The sequence below is a fragment of the Esox lucius genome, chromosome 23 (assembly GCF_011004845.1).
Source record: "Esox lucius isolate fEsoLuc1 chromosome 23, fEsoLuc1.pri, whole genome shotgun sequence".
NCBI lineage: Eukaryota > Metazoa > Chordata > Actinopteri > Esociformes > Esocidae > Esox > Esox lucius.
In genome coordinates, this window is record NC_047591.1 from 9,491,967 (window position 1) to 9,513,573 (window position 21,607).

General features: G+C 40.9%; 1 protein-coding gene across 2 annotated transcripts in view; it reads right to left on the reverse strand.

Annotated features, from left to right (window-relative positions):
* Nucleotides 1-7,182, reverse strand: part of LOC105027827 (protein shisa-like-1a) — a 52,210-nt gene extending 45,028 nt beyond the window's left edge. For both annotated transcript variants that reach the window (XM_010900118.5, XM_010900117.5), the window contains exon 1: nucleotides 6,851-7,182. The gene's annotated coding sequence lies outside the window, so the exon portion shown is untranslated. The remainder of the gene's footprint in view (nucleotides 1-6,850) is intronic.
* Between the last annotated feature and the right edge of the window lie 14,425 nt (nucleotides 7,183-21,607).

Consider the following 21,607-nt stretch of genomic DNA (forward strand, 5'->3'; position numbering starts at 1 on the left):
GGGTCTCGTATTAAGTGTCCTGGAAACAGTTCCGTTTCTATCTACAAGCCATTAAACAGCTGAGCACTTGATCTGGTCTGACCATCTACACTGACTCCGCTCAACTAGGCACTCCAGTAACTACAGAAAATAATATGCTCACATGGTTACTAGGTAACTATTGCCCCTTGTATCTTGTGCATACGACCATTGAAAACATAATACATGAAGGATTAAGGGTTAACAGGTAGCGTAAAACAAGGAGCAAAACTTTACATGATGAATGTCCAGCAGCATACCACCTAGTATCCCTCTGCTGGTTTGCCTATGAAATTAAGCTGGGTCGGTCCTGGTCATTCCTTGGAAGTAAGCCCAGATGCTCTCTTTCCTTTGGTCGAAGGTGATTCCAATGTTCCAAGGCAGTGGTTGGGGAAATTGTTGAAAATAAATGTTTGAGAGTACTGGTGACCATTCATGCATTCCCATTCTCGCTTACATTGTAATTGACACATTTGCTGTGTTAGGTTTTTCTGAAGATAGCTGAAGATAGTTAAAGCTATAAAATTCAAAATGTGATTGGATCTATGTACCAACAAGGCATTTGCGCATTTAAGCTTAAAATCTACTTAAACAAAATATATATCTATTAGATGGGTTAGGTAGAATTTATACCTTCTTTTAAACCTTATTTTATTAACTATTTATTTACTGTTTTTGTTGCAGTGACAGCTGTAGGCTAGCTTACTAACATATTATCCTATTAGTTAGCTAGCTAACGCTGGGTCTTAAACAACTAGCTCCCCAAGTTTGTCAGCTAGCTTGATAGTTAAATGAAGTTACAGGCATACATATAGGTCTATAAAAATGTCTTCCGTGGGTTTAGCATATTTGGCAAATTAAGCAACTAGTTTTGTTGGTAGGAATGTGAAGCCATCTGTCAAAAAGCTGAACTTAATATGAATTTTGCATTAGGACAATAATCCAAAACACACAAGCAGATCTACAATAGAATGTCTCAAAATGAAGAAATGTATGGTTTGGTTGAGTCAAAGCCCAGATCTCAGTCCTATCCAAATGCTGTGGGGGCTCGTATTGGGCTGTGCATGCAAGAAATTAATAGTTTTCATAGTCACAACTACATGGTAAGGGGCAAAACAGAACGGGCACAGGATACTGGAGGCAGATAGTATGCAGGTGTGCAGATTACTTCTCAAACACTGTCAACCAAAGCTATCAAAACAAATTTAGATAGTATGTCCCATTCAGATCCATTTGGGGAAACAGATATTAAGTGTGTCAAGTTTTTATTAATAAATTACTAAATTTAACAGTCACTTTAAAATGCACATTATATTAAATCTCTTAAACACTGCTCTTATATTATGAAACCATGCGCTATTCTATGTTGTTCTATGTGTTTTTTTCATCATTTACTCCGTTGTCTGAAGCATAACTGTGGTTGCTATAGGCTTCGGACCCTTTGATACTGTAACCACAGAGCCTTGAAAGGAGCGCCATGACAACAGCCTACTGACGTCACCGCATGCAACATTTACAAATACTATATAACCACCCTGAAGTTATGCTGTCCTCTGGATTACTGTAATTACTACACAGAAAGTGGTGCGGAAAGCATCCTCTCACTTTAAAAAAAAACAAGATTTTACGGCATTTGTCTCCCCAATTTAATGATTTCCAATGTGTAAATGGCCCTGCTTGCTCACTGCAACTACCTGCAGACCAGTTGATGTCGAGTTCAGAAGCACATCTGACGCTGTAGTTGTTGTCATGCTGCTCGCTCAACCTGAATGTCAAAACCGAAACCCCTGTGCAGCTGATGGAACGCGCTCTCCTCTTTTATACCTCTATTGAGCTCACAAGTGTCCAAGTTGCCGCAAGGAGTGAATAACCGCCTCAAACACCAGTTGCACATTGCACAACTTCGGTTGTCGCCTGGGCAAATTTGAATGCAATGACGCCGTTAACTGAGCCAATCAGGCCCAGGGATTACAGCTTTCTAGTGTACACCTACAGAACAATATCTGCTGCTTTGGTAACAGCCACCTGCATTCTTTGGAAGTTTAAGTGTAATGATGAGGTGGTGTAGGGTTAGGATACTGTTATAGGATACAGTTATAGGACTATGGAAACGGTTGATCTTACTGTTGTGCTATGTTACTGTGTATTACTTCTGAAAATATGAACACACTGAAATCACTGCATGTGAACTACTTTGAAATGGAAGTACTAGGTTAGCTATTGTGCACTGGCATTGTCCGTTATACTTTTCCTCTTCCCTCCATCAAATCAAGACAATTGGTTATATTGACAGAAATGTGACACCTAGAGTATCAGCCATTAGTTTTCTACTTCTACCTTTAGTCTCTCCCTACCTCTCGCCATCGTTTCTTTTTTCTCCCGCTTTCCCTCCCTCCCTTTTTCCTTTTCTCTGTTGCGGTCTCATTAAAAGGCTATTTTAAGGGACTAATTGGCAAGATTTGTTTACAATCTCCTGCTGTAGACAAAATCAGTCAGCGCTCTCCCTGTAACATGAGAGATGATGTGAAGGCCCAGTGATTAAAACGAATGGCCTCTGCACATTCAGAAATACAATACGACGGTGGTTCTCAACTTGTGGTCCGCGGATAACGCTGGAGAACTGCAGGTGATCCTGCATCTCTCCAGTATGTCTGAATAAATTTGTGTAGGAAAACAATGAGTGTATTTAAAACATGGACTGTAACTGTAAGCAAATACAATCTGGGTTGGTACTGCTGATTAGTTTTATACATCCCAGAGCGATTAAAACAGAGTGCCCTCATTCTTCATTTACACAACGCCAGCACAAACTCTAGGGGTTGAGCAACGATTGTTTGGGGCTTAAGCCCCGAAAGCCTTGGTCTGATGTCCCTGGGAAGGCTACAAAATTGCTGCAAATTAGTGCTATTGAAGACCGAGATGGTATCACACATATATAGCGTCTCTTCCAAGGCAGTTGACTAAATCCCAATGATTTAGTGTGCACACAAATTGTTGGTTCTCTAGATGTGCTAGAATTTAGTGTGAAATGTAAACATGGATGATGAATAAGGCCCCTGGTCTTGAAAGCAAACACTACAAATACAAATACAAAACACCAGTTATTCAGTGATATGCTGTAATGTGTATAAGATATCCTAGCAACCAACCTGCTTGTACCGACTCCATGTATTGAACAACGTTATTTGAAGTATATATGCCCATTTAAGTAGATTTACATATTTTCATGCAGCTGACATGCAAACATTTTAAATGATGGTCTAATTGCCAATTCCATTTTGTGTTCATGATGTTTCTGAGTGTATTTAAATGTAGTCTTGCAATTGTTATGCCTATGGCTAGGTCATAATTGTCAATGCTTAAATGTTTCTCAGTGTGGCTCCCAGATTGGGTAGAAATATCACTAACTGTGTTCTGTTGTCCGTATTAAGACTCCAATACCGTCGTCCTTCCCTAGTGTTCTGAAATATCCCTCTCATTAATACAATCCACTTAACTATCCCCCCTAAATGCGTTTCTCACCTAAGAGGGATGACATGTCAGGACTGAAATTAGAAGACTAAAAATGGAGCCAAGCACTGATGCTGGAGTGAGAGAAGACATGGCAAGCATGGATCCAAAGGTTGTTTGAAATGGTATCAACGTACAACGTTTGGTCAAATGTAGTGAACACAGGAGTAAAAGTGAGGTGGTACCATCTTATACAACATTACAGAAAAATACTTTGTTGGGAAACACTATAGCAGTAATATGTGAATGTACCCCACTAATTACATTGAAATACCCAGAAACATATGGGCATTTACATAATTAACATTTCCACATGTGTGAAAACGAGCATCCTACTCTCCACATTGCGTTGTGGTTTTACAAGAACAGTAAAATGTTGCCAAGGCTGTGAGTCGGGTGCCAAGGGACCGAGACGAACGCACGTAGCAGCGGCCATGTCAATCCAGGCTACAAGGGCAGTGAGCGTAATGACACTCGCCAAATGTCATTACGCTTTTGCCTTGTTCTGAACATTTTAATTTCATCGAATTCCTGTTACGCTAATTATTCTGTGCCTGGGTTGTTCACGGCAGCACCATTTTGAAAGGAGTTTTAACAATCATACGTGGTTATGTTTATGCCATAATACATTGCAATTCATGATATGAATAAGATAAAAAAAAACAGTTACTTTGCCTACAAGGCCCACAAAGATCACACTAAATTAAAAAGGTTTATTCGCAATTCTATGATCAGACTGGAAAAATGTCCAAAATAAAGAGAGTGTATACTAGTATGAATACAATAATCCAATCATAGTAATATCCAGAGTATTCAAGTTAAGAAGCTTAGGATGACTGCTGTTGAACCCTCGACCCCATTCTTCCCAATCAGTTTGCTTGATCGGAGTGCCTCCTCTGGGAGGAGCAGTCTGTCAGAGACGCCCTGACCTGCCAATAACCCCCAGGAGAACCATGTACCATGCCAATACCTCTGGTGTGTCTCTTTGTTGAGCTGTTCTCTAACACACTGGGTGACCCCTGTGTGTGTTCAGTTGTGCGTGCGTGTGTACGTGCATCCCTCTGAGCGTGACTGTGTGTGCCTTGTCGCCTCCTCCATTAACCCCAAGGTTTCAGGCGGAGCTAATGCATGTATCTGCTCGTGAATATACATGTAAATCTAACAGTGTATAGTCCAAAGGTTCTACAGCACTCTATTTCTTAATAATACAATGATGCATTAGAACACACACACACACACAGTGACATCTAATAGCCTTTGTAGAAAGCTTACAGAGAGCTTGCATAACACTGAACACTATAGAAATATAAAACAGTATAGAAGTATAAATGTAACACCATATAGTACTCAGCTAAAATGAGGACTCAGGAGTCATTTGAAAGGTCTACATGGAAATGAGACAAACTTTCTCAGGCTAGGATCACACAAAAGTAAATGCAACACCACACGTTTGCACGCACACACACACACACACACATTGATATTACTGTGTATGCGAGGATCAACTATAAAAATGCATCCAAACACACAAAACCATAATCTTAACCCTAACTCTAAACCTAACCATGTCCTCACATTTCAGGCTTTAGAACACCTGGTTCTCCCGTGTCTACTGAAACAAGGACACACATTCCAGCCTATCAGACCTGTGTTGTTGGTTCCTGTCAGTATGTACTGTGTGATACCTTCCATTCTTCCCTCCCTTCAGACTGTTTTTATAGAGCGTCTGGGGAGCTTTCATTATGTTCCTACCCCACATGAGCTGCTTTGTTCTCCAGGCTCCTGTTTCCAAGTTACCAACATATACACACACAGAATAAGGCGCATTAACATACACACATAGGTACACACACACACACACACACACACAAACACGTACCAACATTGCCTGTCACTCCAGCTCACAGTATAGAGAGGCGGGGGGGGGGGGGGGGTATGAAGGCAAACACACCCTACACCTTCACTGTTCTTTCTTTTTGTATGTATTGTATCACACACACACCTAGATGTTTCACAACGCAAACTGAGGCTGCACTGTGGTAGACTACGGTTTACAAAATAACACTCACTTTGAATGGCTCTTGAACAAAAAGCTATGAGAGTGAGTCAAAGCCTTCTGTTGGCTCTCCCGATACAATCCCTTTAACCCTTCTGCCACGCCGCGGTAACTGCCAGGGGAACATTTCTGAACCGGCCAACAGGGTATCGTGTCGAACAACAGTCTGAATAGCAGATTCCATTGTAATTATCTATTAGCTGTGGTAATCATCTGCATTCGTAGATCTGCTGTTCCCAACCGTCAAAACGGTGTTATGAATCACAGTTCTTTCTTAGTAAACGTCATATTGTGTGATATTGGGTATCCCTGGAAATGAATCGAGAATAAACAAAACAGTTATGAGAAGAAAAAAAATCATCCAAATATATTGTGGTTTGATGGCATTTACCCTGGGTAGTAAGTTCAATAAGCATAGGGACAGGTTGAACTGAAATGTTTATTGACCAGTCATACACTGTACAATGTTATATCAATGTGCCAAAAGGCAGATCCTCTGCCCATGAAGCTGGTCAGCTAGGTTCTTGATGTGTTTGACAAGCTCCATATCATCAGATATTTTGTATCTCATACTGACGCCACTTTTATAACACAACATATATTTACCTGTATTTTTACCTTCCCTTCTCTCACCTACTTGGCATTCAAGAACATTAACAGAGGCTAGCCATATTTTAGATTTGTACATGTTTCATAGGCTATGATGCCAGTTTAGTAACAATCAAACATGCACTAATTTCTTAAATACTATACAATCAAATGACTAAAATGTTAATATCATTTGTATGGGGTGTGTTAAGCCATTGGATCAAATTGGCTTTGGTCAGATGGAGTTTACCCAATAACAAACATTTTGACTATATTAGGTCAAACATACAAGGATGACCTTTCATGCTTTTAGTATTCACTGTAGCTCATACATGACCCAACTTAATTATTAAGTCTTCATATACTTTATATTAATGCGTCGTGAAAACTACAACACAATCAATTAATTTAAGCTGGAGAAAAAAACATTAATTTGGACTTACTGACCACTTTTCCCGTGTGTTTTTTTTTTTCATTCACAGAACATTTGGTCACATGATTCATATTGTTTATGGTTTCCTAGAAACAAAATCCTTTAGAACTCACCCCACTACCCCCTACTGTCAGTCTGCAATGTTTTATAAAATGATATTTTAGAGAAGATTTTCCGAATATGCTGCAGAAAAAAAAAAACTATGAGCAATAATTACAATTAATAAAACCAGTGTTTTTACTCACCTCTGTACAATGGAGACCAAAAAGGTTCCAGGCTTCTATTTCTTCTATCTTTCCTTTTCACTGGTTATCAGTCAACACCTTGTTGCAGCAGTCTATTAACTGTTGTCCTGTCACAGCATACCGACGATGTCCTTTAGGCTGTGCTCCCAGACAGCTAGAGAAGAAGTAGAACGGTAAAGTGGAGAAGAATGGTGGAAAGATAGGGGAGAACACGCTTGAGCCTTCTGCGAGGTATTCCAGCACTTGCAGGAAAAAGGGAGGGGGAGATGGAGCAAACTGAGTGAGTGAGCAAGTGGGAGAGAGTGAGAGGTAGCGTGGTTGTATTATCCTGTGTGCTGCGCACTAGTGGGTAGCAACTTCTCTGTGTACATGGGTGTACCGGTGAGTGGGTGACTGTTTTAATGCACACGCGCATGTGTGTGTGTGTGTGTGTGTGTGTGTTTTCTCTGGATGGTTTCCAAAGGCAGTAGCAGCTTCTCTAATGAGGGATGTGCCCTGTTCTGTTGTAGCAGGTTTTGACAGCTAGCCAGCGCTTAGACTGACAACACACACACACACACACCTACACTCACTTACACACACACACAAACACACAGGCTGTGTATCTGACTGACCTCCCACGTGATCGGTAGTGATGTGTTCAGTAGCGCTTAACTTATCAGAATCACGTTTACTTGTTTTGAATGTCGGATTCACACGTACATTTAATTTTACTAGGTGTAAGACCACTGCTGGCGTTACATGACACCGACAAAATACATAAATACATAGTGCCTGATGGCTGGTGAGCATGTAGGATAATAGGATAGGAGTGGGGAATGTATACCATACATTCATTGAAATAAAACGGTCTGAGTAAATACATGTAGGTGCAGAGTTTTTAGAGCGGTATAATGCTGTTATGTCATTTAATGTTACAAGGTGGCTTGATGTGGTCACAGTCTCAGGTGCCCGGTTCCGGAGGGCCACCGCACGAAGAAACTGTTCAGATGGCTGGATTTTTGTTCATGGTTAACCGCCTGCACACAGGACAGTTTCGCTACTACTTAGTCAACGTTGGTCTTCTTGCACTCTTTCTAGTTCTGGAGTAATATGGAGGACTTCTATGGAGGACTCCTATCCCTTTAGCAGGCAGATGCAGAACCGAACCAAGCCCTGATGGAGGAGGTGTAGTGATGGATTCTATGATAGATGTATAGAGACAAATCCTAACTGAACCGCGCAGTACCAAACACACTGAATAGTAATTATCAATTTGCTGTGGTAATCATCTGTGTTCACTTGGTGAATTTAAGTTTTTCTCCAGCTGCCGAGGGTGGTTCCGACTGGAATTCCTTCTTCGTATTCACTGTAATATAGTCTTCTGCCTGAGATTAGGGCTAAGGATGCTCCCTAGATACTACAATGATTAAGTTGAATTAACAGCTGAGCCAGATTTCAAGTTAAGTGAGTTGGTGTTTGAGTGGCATTACAGCACAACTGGTTAGTTGCAAATTAGTTTCCAGCCTGAGTTTTGCAGTGTTTCTGATGGTGGTCATGAATACAGATTTTTGCCAATGTTGTTTTAGAGCTCTTTGTGACTCTCTGGAACATTTTACACATTGCTCTTGAATAGAGTTTGGCAGGACAAATATTCCAGAGGAGATTCAATACAGTCCTAAATCTTCTCCATTTGGGCAATAAGTAGTCAACATTGCTGTCTTATTCAAGTCTTTTCTTGAAATCATAGCTATTTCTGTAGAAGCTCGCTTGAAATGTTTTATAAGAGTGTGAGTGGGGTGTGCGAATATCTGTAGCTAGTTAGTTATTAGCACTAAATTCAAATATGATGTGTGTGAAAATCTGTTTTAATCTACTATGGCTTGGCTTTCAACACAATGCTGCCCTCAGAGATAGGCAGAAGGCTGGAATACATGGGGATGGACCCTTATTTTGCCCGCATGTATCAGAGATGTATAGGTAAATTAACATGTACCTATTTTTATCTAGTTTTAAAATGTTTAAGAATGGCCTGGATATTTTGACCCTAGTGCTGCACTGTTATTTTCGCATGGGGCTACACAAACACATATGTAACAGATGTGTGGTGGTCCTCTCTTCATATGCCTGTTCTGTCTCTCATTTCCTACATTTTAAAGGCTCACACTTGCAGGCCGCATGCAATTCAAAACAAACCGACAGGACAAAAGGAGTTCAATGGACAAAAAGTCTAACTATTGTCTCTCTTTTTATAAAGACATTCATAAATGTCAGATTGCTCATTATGACGATAGTTTGCATACTTCTGTGTACTAACTCACCTTGATCTCTAAAGCAAATGAACTGTTTTGAATACAAGTGACTGTTTCTTGTTATTTGCTTTATTCATAGACTAATTCACTTTTTTATTGAAACATGTACTAGGCCAAAAAAATTTATGAAATCACACACCAACTCTTGCAGTCTTTTCGATTAGCAGAAATATTTGCAGCCATTTACTTCCAAAAACACTTCATTAATATAACAATGAATTGATCCAGAAGCTGAAGTCAATTCTTTATTTGTTTCTGATGCAGCTGGAATCATTTATTCTGTGTTTGCACGGGAAGCCAATTTCTGTTCTTTTTCCACTAATTGGTCTTGTACACTTTCTACTCCACCATCTACAGTACTTCAACTTCTTGTAGAAGGGACTGTAATACAAGCCACCTGAAAAGACAAGGAGACTGATGAGGATGTTTAAACATATAAGAAACCATATTCATCTGTAAAAATGAAATGGTTACAGTGACCTGGTCTCTGTTTTGTTACTCTTACAGAGTCAGTGGCATGGCATTGAAATGGGCTGATAGCAAACACGACAATTTGGGAAACCTTTCTTGCCAGCAGTCCAGTGTGTTGTTGTGTTTGTAGACAATCATTGCCAAACATAGATTATAATTTGTAGTCTGCTTTTAAAGAAGTCGAAGACACAATCCAGTTTTATAGCTGGATATCGCAAAGCCACATGACTTACAGTATTTGTTACGTTAGAGAAGTAAAACAAGGGTTATTATCTATCGCAGGTTAAGTTACCTAAGGCAGCTCCATTTCTACTGCGTGTGTTCCGATTCTGAAGTGAAAGCAATGTGGACATGGAATGGCTTGTGTTTTCAATGTCTGACAGCCATTGAGACTCCATCACTTTAAACTCCGGGTCGTTTAGAAAAACAAGCTGGATACTAACCACTGCAGCTATTTTCTATGACGACCAATCTCTAAACTGACTACAACCATTCCGGGGAGGTACTACATCCTTATGTCGTCATGAGCTCTGGATATTTCGGCTTCTTTAGAACTAGAACATTTAGATGATCCATTCCTACCAGTGAGATGCAGCTACACCCTATAGTGAATGGTGGTTCTGTGTGTGGGTGTTTGTACATATGAGGGATGATGCCAGAAATAAAGCCTCAAAAGCTAAAAATGTGACTCACAGGGAGCTGTTGATAATGAGTGACTTCACACGTTCATTTCTCCATGTGTAAGTCATTTGTTACTTAATGTTTCTTGAAGTTCCAGCAGGTCACATGCTGGCAGAGGATCATCTGATTGTGGATAAGTGGCAGTTCCCTTGTCTTTGCTGTGAACATAAACTAAAGAACACCACAGTAACACAATCTGATCTTTTTTATTTATTTTTTTTACTTTGAATGTCTCTGACTCAGTTACTTTTGTAGGTGTTGATTTTGTTTTCTTCGACTTGTTGTCGACTTGGTGTATTGTGGTTCCGAAGTCAACTGATGCTATGCTATCCATTCAACGGAGGCTCCTTGCTCTAGTCTGCAAAATATGCAAGATGGCATCATAAGTCGGTTTATGGTTTTATTTTAACAAACAATTAGATTTTTGGCCATCGGTTGTTGATATTGTGATGTAGATTGAAGTCCGGTCCCGAGGAATGATAGTGATTCTACTTAGAGATTATGCCCATAAAAGCAACATGTTAAACATCCAGCTCGAAATGGGATGTCTGCAAAAATATTTCTGTTACTCGCAAGGTCACAGGCTACATCTTTAAGCCTGCTACCAGAATTGAGTTAGCTCAAGCAGTGTTGCCCCTCCCTCATCTGCCGGAGACGTACTGTATGCACAAGCCTCCAGTCTGTTCACTCAGTCAAAGCATATTTACACCTCTCTCTAAACAAAATATGTAAATCAGGCTCCCTTGTAGGCTAGTTATTGTTGTTCTAGCTGTCGCTCTAGTCATATTTTCTTTCAAATTTTTTGAGGCCTTACAATTTTTTTGCTGTATATATGTTACTACGGAGCCACAAAGGTGACATGAAGAAATTAAATATTTAGAAAATAGTATTTTGAGGCCTGGGAATATATATATATATATATATATATATTGTATTTTTCCTTTATGTCACCTCTGGGGCTCTCTAATTTTGTTTGTATTGTGAGCTGAACAGCTGTATAATGTCTTGTTAGCTGAACTCAAGTTTGCTTTACAGACACTGAGCAACAGATCAGTAGTAAATAATATGGCAAATGTTGATATTGACTCTGTGGATGTTATGGCACAAGTGTCGGGAGAGAAGATATGTCCACTCATAAGTGAAACAAAATGGAACATGTTAAATATTTCCAATAAATCTAGGCCCTAGCTAGCCAGGCATTCATTTGGTCATTATATTGTATTATTAAAGGTGCACTCCTGTCACATGGGCATGCATCTGCTGTGTCTTCTCAACTAAAAAGTTCCATCTTGCAAACCAATCATTGGTTTAGAAGACAATATGAGGGACAAATACACTTCTAACCTATTCAAACAGAGAGAAAAGTGGATCCCCTTCCCCAAACCACCTGCTGGACACCTGGAAGTCATTTTGATTGGGACTGAGACAGGTTGAGGTCACCTTTTTAGAATAGTGTGCTTTTGAAAAGGTTTGGTAGTTTCAGTGGGTTGATCACGTGATGGAAGCACCTTTAAATATCTGTCTGGATGACTACTGGCAAGAAAGGGGAGTTCTGGGTTTTCTGATTACTGGTACGAGTATCAAGTGGGAAGAAATGGATACGGGTATGACGAGTTTGTCTGCCAGATGGTGAAATTATGTTGGTGTTGAGTTTATTAAGCTTGGATAAAGTAGTGATGAAGTGCACAATAAGAGGTGTTCTTATGCATTTTCTATAACACTATTTTAGTCTACCTACATGTTTTCATAAACTTTTTTTCTGTTAAAAAAATCTGTGATGCACAATGTTTTAAACTATTCCCAGTTTAATACACTGAACAAAATTATAAACGCAACACTTGTTTTTGCCCCCATTTATCATGAGCTGAACTCAAAGATCTAAGACTTTCTCTATGTACACAAAAGGCCTATTTCCCTCAAATATTGTTCACAAAACTGTCTAAATATGTGTTAGTGAGCACTTCAGTGTATTAACAAAAGCCAATCAATAGAATGGCAAGAAATATAAAAAATATGTTGCCTTAAAAGTCGGCTATCAAACAGCAGAAGTAAACTAGCTTTAAGGATACATTTGTGAATACTACAGATCCGTTAAGGCAATGTTTATCCTTTGCAGTGATACAGTAACAATTTTGGCCAGAATTGTATGCAATCCTACTGTAAAAGTTGCCCTGGCTAATGGTGTAAGCAGAATGACTAAAATGTCAATGCATTATATTTCCAATATAGGCATTTGTGTTCAAGTTAATATATTTTGGCAGAGAAAATTCTGAGAGATATTGTAACTATTAATATTTCATTACACTGTCATTTACTGATTTTAAATTAGAGGATAGAACAATTTGCTCATCACATCAACATATATTGTAATATGTGTTGCTTTCAGGATGTTTCTTGACGAAAGCATTAGGATTTACATTTTGGTGTGCGTTAAATGAAATTAGACTGTGCAAGCAGTGCAAACGAAAATGAAGGGGTTCTGGAAAGAGGTCCCCCGAGGCCGAAACGGGGCTCACTCTAACAAGCTGAGATCAGAGCAAAGCAGAACAGAAGCTTCCAATTCTATGATTAAAAACTGGGCCATTCATTTTTTATGACTTTACAATTAACTGAGAGAGAGAGTTGCTATTTATGGCAAAAGTTTTTCCATTTTGGGGATTTTAAATTCAAATCACTAGCTTAATTTACTGTCTTTAATTCAAAATGAAGTGCAACCCTGACAGCTACACAATGCTCCTCAATCTACCTGCGTTAAGGAAGGAGAGAGAGGAGAGCAAGGGCATGTAATAAATCAATGGATTTGCTTTGTGCTCGTTTGTGATATCCAGGAAATGTTATACATATCCAGGAAATGTTATACATTTCAGAGACAGTTGTTTCTGATGACACTAGCCTACATTTACTGTAAATTAAGTGTAGCATGAAGAAGCTATTTTTAAGATGTTAACCAAAAATGCTAATTATATCAGAGAGAAGTGTATTTCACTAATACTTTTTTTGTGTATTTGCTCTCAGTAATTTCTGCGTCGCCTGAGGAATATTCTCTTGTCTGTTTTGATCCAAGTGTTGTGTATCACCAACCCCACATCGTTTGACATTGGCCACCCTTTTCACATACTGCGGGAAGTGAAAAAAATTGGCTTGTTTTTCCCAGAATTCCCAGAGTGAGTATTTAAGATTGAATGGAAGTGTCCATCACACCCATGTCATAGCAGTACAAAAAAGAAAACATAACTTGCCTTTTGAGTGATAAAGGAATGCACAGGAGATTCAGCTGTCTGTAGCCTGTAATGTTTGTGAAAGGTTAACTGTTGTAGTACTTAAGGGGTAGTGAAACTAATTTATTTAACTGTTCTACAGATACAATGCGTCAGTACTGAAATTATTTTCCAGTGTTTAAATAAAAACACAATAGCACAATAGCGCAATAGCGATGAGTCTCTTCTGCTCAGTTATTACAGAACATATGTTTCTTTGTTATAAGGTCTTGTTTATGACATATTCATAGTTCATAGGTGTTTTTGCTGGATAATAGCGTTAAACCTAATCTGTCTTAATCTATATCTCTCAATTGATCAAAGGTTGTTGTGCAATGTTTCATGCATTCTTACAGTACACTTTTAGAAGTGACATTGAAACACATCTTCCTGAGATGTTTAGAAACTTTTTAAAACACTTTTGGTGTTTAAAATATTGTTTAGTGCAGAATTAAATGAATCAATCTGTTAATGCCAATGCCATTAATGCCTCTTTGGAGGTTTGGGTAGTATAATTTTGTCTGACGGTTTTGATATCACTTCATCATGACCCATTTCAAATAATTTGCAGCAATTTTGCACAAAACAAGCTGGCTATGGATGTGTTCTAAAGGGGGAGTATTAGGTTGCTTAAAAATGATTAGTACGTTTCTCCAAAAATTGTGGTTTTGAGTGGGCTTGAGTGAGCCTGAGAATTCAAGAAAAATCTCTTCCGCCCATAAGCTGTAATAAATTATGTTTTAAAGGTCATAATATTGCCACGGTTGTCTTTCAACTGTCAAATGAAATTATTACTTGTTTTGAGAAACAGCATCACTCCTGACCAAAATGTTCTCCGTTTGGAAATGTTTTTTTTTCCTTCTGCAATTCTTGCCTGTTAATTAAACATGTTCAGTTTGACTGGAGTATTTTCAATTGGTCTAAGTTAGCTCTCCATTTTCCTGGATAGAAGGCAGAGTGGGCAGAGGCGTGGAGCAGTTCGAATTGATGCAGGCTTCTCTGTGTCAAGTGTGTCTACCCACCAAAAGTCAAGAGTTAGAACTAGAAGATTACAATAGCGAGCTGAAAATTAGGATGTTGAGTGCAGGAATTGAGGCCTGAAACATTATGATTGTAACCTTTAATCAAAGAATTTCACCAGTTTTATCCAGCTGCTGTTTTTTGTAGACCATCTCATGCTACCTTTGTCCCACCCACCCACCTCCCTGCTGATATCCCACACTTTGGGGAGGACTGTTATAAATGACATTGAGTCAGCCAGTGAAACTCAGTCATGTATCATCTCAACGTTTTGTTTAGAGGCTTTTCTGGAGAAATGTAAAAGTTCCTTTAAACCTTCTCCCTGAAGATTTGACGAAGTTGTATTGGCGCAGAGCAGGGAACAATAAGTAATGCAATTGAAGATGTATGGCAGAGTTTCTAAATTAACACATGTTGTTAGAGAGATGGAGACCTTGCTTCCTGCAGTAGTACAGTAACACCTATATTGGTTCAGCCGACTATTGCAATATTGCTTCATCACATAACCCAAAGTATAGTACTGTATCTGGCCTAGTTGGTCCACAAGCCTGTCGCTGGAACTGCATTTCATGAGCCATGTACTGTAGTGTATAGATAGCTACGTTTATGCAAAGCAATTGATTGGGTTGATGTGTTGCGAGGCGATTGGTTTACACTGGCGTCCCACTGCTTTTTAACACATCTGTTCACTGTAACTTCACCATGGCCTGTTCTAAGCTAGGTGAGGACTAAAACCCATTTGTGCATAATGGCATATGTGAACGTTAATCTAGTGTTGCCTGGTACTGTATTATGCTAGTAATGGTAATTTACTTTAGTACCTTCTTTCTTCCCTGAAACTTAAAGTGGAACCTGCTAACTGCGCATAACTTGCTGCTAGTTAGTTGCTGACATTTCCATTAGGTTTAAGGGACACAACAATTTGTCAGTGTTTTGGTAATCTGTGCTTGTATTAGAGAGAAAAAATTGTTTCACCTCTGCTAATCAGTCATCAGTCAGTGTTTGTACTAAACCTCCTGATATCATTTAACGGCAACTGTAAGCTGAATCTCTATTAATCAGTAAAGTCCAATTCCATTGCAATTGCAAGTAACAATTGCAAAGGCACTTGCAAATGAAGGAAAAGACTGAGCTTACAGTCATGATGCTTAGAATAAGGAATAATTGTGTTAAAAGCAAACACACATTCATTGAAATAAGTGTCCAATTCTTTACAAATGTTCCAATTCTGCCTAAATTGCATTCACCCCCCTCCCCATTTTTTCCGTACATCTTTGGCAGCAATTATAACTGTGTGTTTTGTAATTACCACACAGCCCCTGACCAGATATTTATCATATGCAAGCATTCCTTTCTGTGTCTTAGGCCTTTCTTTTCTATGCTGCTCTGACCAACCACCATTGTGATCACCACATCCTGTGTAGGTTGGATATCATATTGGAAAGTAACTTTACATAGGTTGGATATCTGATTGGAAAGTAACTTTGCAGAAAGTTAATGTTTTCTTGTCACCTGCTTTGTTCCTCTGTCTTATCTCTTCCATGGGCTAATTGGCCAATGGTGTTCGTCACGGTATATATTTATCACTCTCTGATAACGCATAACATAATGCTTGATAGTGTCTGTACCGTCTTGTAACTTAAGCCTCTTCCTTGTTTCATACAATTATTCATTTGATGTGATGTAAATCAACGTGCCTAAGATTCGATTCCCTGAGATTTTCTTGCACTCAACTCACCGAGTTCTATTGCCGACTTGTGTATATCCATGTAATCCTTCTTCCCTTGGAGCCGGGTCACATTTAATAATTATGATTTGCTCATTTGCATTGTCTTAGAACAGTCAAATGCTGTATTTAGGTCTATTTTATATAATAATAATATGTTTATGTTATATAGCACATTTCAAGTGAATTTCAAAGATGCTTTAAAAACAAATCACTTGAGTTGATAACGGTTACTGATTTGGTGTTTTGAGGCAGTTCAAATAGGAGTGCCTGTGTTTCTGGGAGGGAGAAACATGAGAGAAGCTTGTTGATTTCTGTAGGCACAGCAACCATTTGGTAATTGGTGGCATACCGAACATATAGGGGGTAACACATTAACCCTTAACCAATAGTGGTGCTAGGAAGTCCTTTAAAATAAGAAACAAAATTAAGAGTGGATGGCATTTTTGGCATTCCAGCAAAGTCTTAAAGATGTCCAGGGGACCATGACAAAACCTTCAGATACTCTGGGGATGTCTTAACATCATATTTATGTTTGCTGGTACCAACCTTGGAAACTATATGAATTTGAACAATCGTGACAATTCAAAGTAGGAAGCAGTACCAAAAATAATACAAAAATATTCTAAAGCAACCTCATATGTGTTTATATTGGATGAAAATAAACAAAATTTGCTATGGGGATTTATTTTCATTTTAATTTGATTTAGTCTACAGTGCATGTTTATTAGCATACCTTAAATGAAATGCAATGACATTTATATGAAATTCCATATGAGCTTGTGTCCCAGGAAACCAATGAATTTCAAGAATCCCTTCATAAGCCCAAACTATTCAATTTCACTGGAGCTAAATGTTTTTACTTCAGTGACTTATGGGACACTTTCATAATGTCACATAACATTAATGGGAGTACAGAAAGTATGTGCATGTTTCAAGTAAAACTTATATAATCTGCAATATAAGAGAATTGTCATATAGATGAGATAAGGTAGAGGCCATCAACATGTATACAGTAGAGCAGAGCAGAAACAGCCATTGAGTTTCTAGCCATTAGCAAGAAACTCATGGAGCAAATATGTCATGGAGCAGAGAAAGATAGGAAACAAGTAAATGAGGGACATTATACATAAAAAAAAGTGTAGTAACAAAGTAACAAAGAGTGGGAGATGGATTAGATGGGAAAGAGCAATGGATACACAGATGAGAGCAGAGGAATGTGCCAAATAGGGATGTTTTTTGCCACAGTTTCTCAGGTGAGATGTGATTTATTAAGGACCTTATGTTCATCTTCCTGTTGCTGTGGCTGGTCTTTATTATTCTTACTGCCACTGCCTGGATTGTACATTTATATTTTAAGCAGACATTCTTATCCAGGACAACTTACAGTTAGTTAATTCATCTTAAAGGAATATTTAGGATTTTAGCTTGTTACTTACTTTTACTGGTGAAGCATCATCCAGACAGTTGTTTTGGTCAAACTACAATTTCTGGTCAAAATGTATTTCGTTGTCTAGTTTCGTTGTCTAGTACTGCAGTTATCAGACCCACCCGAAAACATGTTCTAAACCTTCTCCACATATGGAGACCGATTCAAAAGTATTTGGACAGTAAAGTAAAAACTATTTTTGCTCGAAATATGATTTAAAAGTGAATATGAGGCGAGGTGAATACGTAGCTTTACCAGCTACGAATGATAGCACTTTCAGAGTTCCAAACCCCCTGAGCCAGATGTCCCAATGCTCATATAAAATAGGGGGATATAACTCTGACAGTGCTGTTATATGTCGTGGAGCTCCGCCCCCTAGAGGGGCTTTAGCTCCTAGTGGTTTACCCTGTCCTCGTCCGCGGCCATACTGAAAACTCATTATACAAGATGCGACAGCCTATCAGGGCACGCCTGCCCCTATATAGGACCCGTGAGCCCAGAGAACGCCCTCCCTTTTTATTCAGCCAACGCTTGCTGAGTGTCTACTGATAACTCTGTTTTTTGCTTCAGCCTGAGAATTTTTGCCGTCGACATTCTTCAGTCGACGTCTAAATATGAAGACGTTTTTTTTGCCTCCTCTTACCGTTGTGCCGACCTGTCTCCGGATCAGTACCCTCACCTTTGTGTGTTTCCTGCCTGGGACCGGCCCACGCTCGCCAGGGTCTCACCGACCCCCCAGCTTGCTCCTCCTGTTTTGCCTTGTCCCTCTCTACAAGGAGACAGGAGGTGGATGTCTCCGCCGTGCTGGATTCTACAGCGGCGACGACGAGATGTCCGAGGAGGACGCTTCTACGCAGGACTCGACTCCCCTCACTCAGACAGGCCCGCTCCCTTCCCACGTGGGTTGTGGTGGCGGGTCTCGCGCTTCTCCCTCTCTCCGGGGAGAACTGGAGGACGACATCTCTTCTGCTGCTACACTTGGCCTCACGATCCTCTGCTCATCGCCCCGGCTCCTGTGCTAAGCGACGCCAGCGCCGCCAAGTCTCTGCTGCCACCTCTTCTGCTGCCTCAGCGCCTCCTCCTCCTACTGCCGGGGCTCCTGCTCTTCCTTCCGTGCGATGCAGGCAACCTGCTCCCAGACTGGACACTCTGTGGCCATCTAAGGAACCCAGACCGTCCTGACTAGGCGTGAAGCGGGCTAGGAGTTGCATCGTTGCCCTCACGTCCCCGCATCTTCCTCCATCAGCAGAGTAAGGGCCGAGTCTGACGCCGTCACAGATTCGGCCCGACTATCTTTTCCGATGGTTACTTTCGTAACTCCAGTTCTATGAGTGGAGCGTCGCCCATAGGGGCTTCGCTACTATTGGTTTACTCCTCTGCCAATAGGCAGGCACTGAAAATGTAAATATGCAAATCGCACCTCTCATGGCCATCTGCCCCATGGCTATAAAAGAGGTCGTCATACTCTGTTCTGTCTCCCGGCATACCTTTCTTCATGAGAAAAGCAGTCAGTGACCGGTCAGGGTATGAACCCTATGGGTGACGCTTCACTCATTGAACTGGAGTTACGAAAGTAAGCATCCTTCTATATTGTGAATCTTTGCCCATAGGTGCTTCACTCCTATTGGTTTAGGGCAAAGCGAGCGAGCCCATGATGTACTCCCTTCCGGTCCCCTACCTCACTAAAGAGATAAGAGCCAACAGGACGGCTCAGGCGTGAAACAACCACGACACCTAGCCGCTTCCATCCTGCTCACACCAAGCACATACGTTGGCGCACTGACAACAGCCCCAAACGAATGTACCCACGGCACCAACCCAACCGGTACCTCCTCAATCAGCCTTGACTGAATCGGAGCGTCCGAGGCCAGCCCAGAGAACACGCCGAGACCGAAACAGCGCACAAGTAGACGCTCAAGCACATACAATGCGAGCGTCATACACAAAATCGCACAGGCACACCGGAGCAACGGACGGACCCATGTCAAATGCCACGTCCCAGTAGCTCAACGGACCCAACTCACACCCCAGACTCGGCCACACTGAGCACAGAGTGAGCCAATGTGCCTGCAGCCATGTCACGCAAGTAAAACCGGACAAAAGGCGACGGCGTCCCCCAAGACGCGGCAGCACAAATGTCCTCCATACCCACGCCCCTAAACAGAGCGTCCGAGGCCACCACCCCACTCGTGGAGTGGGCCCCAAACCCCCTAGCCGTAGGAGTGCCACGTGACTTGTAGGCCAGAGCAATCGCCTCACACAACCAGTGAGACAGACGCTGTTTCGACAACTGCTGGCCCACCTTGGAGCCACCGTGACACTCAAAGAGCTGGGGCGCAGTCCGCTGCACATACTGTGCCAAAGCGCGCACCGGACACAAACGATGCAACCTCTCCTCCCTCACACCCGCATGGGGAGGAGGAGAAAACGCCCACAACACCATCTTCACGGAACGAAACCACGCCTTGATGACCTTGGGCAGAAAGGCCGGGTTAGGGAGACACACAGCCCTGCTACCATCGCCATTGATGGCGAGACATCCAGGCTGCATCGACAGCGCACAAAGGTCACTGACCCTCTTAGCAGAGGTCAGAGCCAATAGAAACGCCGTTTTAAGGGACAGCATCTTCAACGGTATCTGATCAATCGGTTCGAACGGCGCGTCACACAGCACCTCCAGAACCAAAGCCATATCCCACTGCGGCAAAGTCCGCCAACGTCCGCAGGGTATTTTCTGTTGTGCTTGTGTGGAATGGATACGTTTCCCTCTTGCTCAACATCCTTTATCCCTGGGTTGGCCTATGTGTTCATGGGTCTACACTAGGGGGATTCCATCATTAACGCATTCAATCATCCCTTTCTGACCTTGTCAGCTGTCGGGGATGTTTTCGTCTTGGGGTTTTTGGGAAGGTTTTTACTGGACCCTAGACCTGTTGCCCTGCTGTCCCACGAGTTATGCTGAATAATCTCGGGAGGGCGTTCTCTGAACTCATGGGTCCTATATAGGGGCAGGCGTGCCCTGATTGGCTGTCGCATCTTGCATAGAGTTTTCAGTAAACCACTAGGAGCTAAACCCTCTAGGGGACTCTGCTCCACTCATATAACCGGAGTTACATTCCTGAGATTCTGTATTTCACACTCATATACATCTTTTAATCATATTTTCATATGCCTTGATTGTACAGCAAAAATATACTTTTTGACTTTACTGTCCCAATAATTATGTGTATAGTTTCTACAACAGTTCCTTTGCTATACCAAGAATAGGTTTCTCTTTCTCCCTCTATAGCCTATCAGTGGGAATGAAATACTGTGGCATTGGTGGTCCAGACAAAGCTACCCATCAGTAAAGGACACTGACTATGGGTCAAAACACCATTATGAAGTATACAATCCTCACTGACTATGGGTCAAAACACCATGATGAAGTATACAATCCTCACTGACTATGGGTCAAAAGAAATAGCTCTTTCACAAAGTCATATAGACGATCAGGTGACGAGGTGTACTGCATGAACCCAGATTGTATCTTCCCTGTATCTTCTCCCTCTTTCTCTCTCTTTACTTTCAAATTGTCCCACCATGCTCCAAACCACTTGAAACTTTTTAACACCACGAAAATGTATCACCAGTCTTTCTAACTATCATTACTCCCACATAATTGTAAAGGCTGAAGGGTGGCTTGGGACTGGATGAGATCAGATAAGGCCCAAGTAAAGAGAACAGAAGGACTTCACAAAGTGAGTGTCTATCTTCAGCATTAGCCAAACAGCTTCCCTAGCATTATACTGAAAGGCTTTCGGCAAGATGAGGATAACTGGGAGTTACAGCCTATTTTCAGTTGCCAAGTTCAGCAGAGAGTACCCACAGTAGTCATTATAC